The sequence below is a fragment of the Aythya ferina genome (assembly GCF_964211825.1).
Source record: "Aythya ferina genome assembly, chromosome: 8".
NCBI classification, from domain to species: Eukaryota; Metazoa; Chordata; class Aves; order Anseriformes; family Anatidae; genus Aythya; species Aythya ferina.
In genome coordinates, this window is record NC_140304.1 from 8,242,409 (window position 1) to 8,245,782 (window position 3,374).

Here is a 3,374-nt window from a genome sequence, read left to right on the forward strand (position 1 = left end):
AAGCGAAACCGGCTGCTGCTCCACGTGGGAGTATGCACACATGGAAAAAAAAAAAAAAAAGGGAAAAAACAAAAACAAAAAAACGCCTTTCCGATCCTAGCAGCCCCCCGGGGACACTCGGGACGGGGGGAGACAGAGGGAGGCTTGCCAGCGAGAGGAGGGCGGAGGAGCCGCAGGTGAGGTCCCCCCGAGGTGCTCGGCACCTCCTGGGTGCTCGGCACCCCCGCAGCACGCCGTGCACTTCGTGCTGCCTTTGCAAACGGAATTCCTGCGTCGTCCCGAGGCTTTTAGGGACTCGGGCACCAAACGGCCCGCTGAGCAATCAGCTGCAGAGGACCTAAATTAGTCGGACCCCGGGGGAAGCCGGTGAGCCTCCCTCTCCCCAGCCCCGAGCGCGGCTCAGCCCCCGGGGGCGGATTTCCCCGGGCGCCGCCCGCCTCCAGCGGAGGGCACAGCACGCAGCAGCTCGAAACAACACACAGCATCGTCACACAGCATCACACAGCACCGCACAGCACAGTGTCGCCGTCCCCTGTTCCCTCGCCAAAACAACCCAAACTCCCGGACCTACCCAAATCAGCATTTCGTGAACGCCGCGGTGCATACAAGTGATGCTAAATACGGCCGAGGCACATGCCTACTTTCTCGGCTTCTTTTAGAGATAAATGAATCGTATTACCAGATTACAGTCTGATAATTGACAAACCCCGTTACTTGTAGCACAAAAGGGAAAGGGTGATCAATAACGCTGCGTCTAAAACACACGTGCACATATGGTTCAGTTTGTGTTTTATTACAATTAAAATGCGCTCACTGGGAGCCAGCATCAGGTACAACGAACACCAGTGTTCCGGCCGTGGAAGGTACAAAGAACTGAGGTGCTTGGGTTTCTCAGCAGCTCTTGCAGAATGCAAAGACATTAGGAGTCACGCAGAAAAAAAAATAATAAAAAAATAATAATAAAAAAGGAGTTGAAGAGCTTCTTTTTGGATTGGTCTCTTACGTTAACGTGCTCATGCGGACACTGCAGAAGAAATGAAACAAGCCGTTATTGCGTTACGCAGTAATCAGTATGGAAAAGCCCAACCACCCTGCTTATGGTTAACAGGAATTGTTAATGATATATAAATCATTTGATCTATTGTGCCCTCCAGACTAAAAGGAAAATAATGGCAACCCCAAGCAAATGGTCCTAATTAGTGTCCAAGAAACCACTTCCTAAATGTATCCTTCCAACTCATTCCAGTTTGACTGTCCAGAACAATCTTTTGTTCTTAAACTTTTTTATTTTGTGTGTAACTGCAAAAATGCTCTGCATACCGGAGCTCCTAAAATAGCTCATCGCAGAGCACAGCACAGCACTAAGAGCAGAAGGGGGGACAATATGATCCCACACTCTCAGTATCGCCTGTAAATATGTCCTGATCATTTGAAACTTTTTTTTTTTTTTTTTTTTTTTTTCCCCAAAGCCATGCCTCCTGACAGCCTCCTTAGAGATGTACCTAAAGAGACTTCATTAAAAAAAAAAAAAAAAAAAAAAAAAAAAAAAAGCCTTTGCCACTCAGGCAGCAACACAAACTTTAAAAAGGAAAAGCTAAAAACAGACCCAGCACTAAGTTGTGCATGTTTGAACTATGCAACACATGCTCTCACCCCCTCGCTCCACTGCTTTCAAGTGTGATCCTGAAGTTCAATCCGCCGTGCTCTCCCCACATGTACCACCTTCATGGCACTCCTGTGACGATGCAGGCACCAGCTGGAGGAGTAACACGAGATCGGTCACTGGATTACTCTGGCCTTGACCTTGTCTCCACCGAAAGCAACAAAGCCTTTGCTGTTCACTCCCGTGGATGGACTGTTTCTTGGACGTATCAAATGCAAACTCCTACTTCTTCTTAGATGAAGTGCCAGATCCTATCACTTAATGAAACTCACCCACTGGTCCACCAAAGCCGGCATCTTTTGCCACTTCTCAATCCAATCCCAACACGCGACTTTTACGGTTCTAAGCCCAGTTCGGGAGAGCTGAGCCACCTCTGAGCCCCCCCTTGCCGTGGTTCCCGCATCTCGCTGCTCCGAGGGGCCGCTTGCAGGAGGCAGGCTGCCCTGCAACTCCTGCAAGCTGCCGGTCAGCCACACACCTCCCCGCAGCTCTTCGTGCTGTTTCGGAGAGACCATGCTATCGGGCGATGCTGCCACATTTTCTGTTAACTCTGAGAAAATCACCAGCCGCCCCCCCTGACCTTACGATGTCCCCGGCTCGCTGGGGGTGGCGTTGCCCCCGGGCGTGCTGCCGACCTCCCGCTGCCCCTGCAGGGACGGCGGTGCCCGGAGGGGAGGCTGCCTGCTGGCACGGGGCACACACAGCCACACTGTGACCTCTCTGCCAGCCGCCGGCTGCTCTGGGCACGGAATAACCAGGAGCTGGATCTGGCGATGTGTCCGCCGGCCGGCCTTAAAGCACAGCCTCAGCTCTCCGGGGCCGCCGTCTCTCTGCGGCTCCGTGCTGCGGGCTCGCCGTTCTCTTCCTAATACTCACCCTAAATGCAACGGGCCGGATGGCTGGTTCACGGCGGCGCTCCCAACGCTGCTGCATGGCACGGATTTCACGAACAGAGCCGGGGACGAGCTCTGGTCTCCGTCCCTGCGCTCCCTCGGCGCCCGCCCGCTCCCCCTCAGGCACCTCCGGCAGCGCCTCCGCCCCTCCAGGGCCGCGCTGTGGCTGCGCGGCGGGGCCGGGCGGCAGCTCCTCGGCAGGCAGCGGGGCCTCCACGGCGCCCCTCGGCCGGGCCGGGCTGCCCCGGGGGTCCCCCCAGCCGGGGACACCGACCCGAGGCCGCCCCGGGCTCGGCGGGGCCGGGCAGGGCCTACCCGGGCCGGAGCTGCGGCAGCGCTCGCCTCTTTGCTCCGTTTTCGTCTTTGGGCATCCCAAAGCTGCATCAGGGAACCCTGACGTAGCGCAGTTAGAAGAAGAAACACGGATAAAATCGTGTTTTACCCTGCATTTGGGTGCTTTCCTACCGAAATGCAGTCATCAGGGAACTGAGCGCACGATCAGCAGGTATAGCAGGATATATGCATACGTGCAAAATCAGGTTTGTTGCACTTTATAACTTTGACAAATTCAGGTATGTTTTCACTTATGTGGCCTAATCCTACTGGGGCAACGTGGAGCTCTTCGTGTGTTATCTCCTTACCAAGTGCGTTGCTGCTGCAGGACAGGGGACACAAGCGGTTCTTGAAGTTACTGGAACTACTAACAGGAACACAACCATTTATTTATTTATTTATTTATTTATTTATTTATTTATTTATTTTTATTTTTTCCATAGCCTTATCTACTTATCAAAATAAAGGCTATATCTTTCTTTGCT

General features: G+C 53.3%; 1 long non-coding RNA gene across 1 annotated transcript; it reads right to left on the bottom strand.

Annotated features, from left to right (window-relative positions):
* Positions 1-777: 777 nt before the first annotated feature.
* LOC311440993 lies at positions 778-2,692 on the bottom strand. Its single transcript, XR_014695707.1, has 3 exons — positions 2,540-2,692; positions 1,654-1,756; positions 778-1,024 (listed from the first exon to the last, which is right to left on the bottom strand). It is a non-coding gene; the product is annotated as an uncharacterized lncRNA (long non-coding RNA).
* Positions 2,693-3,374: the final 682 nt, after the last annotated feature.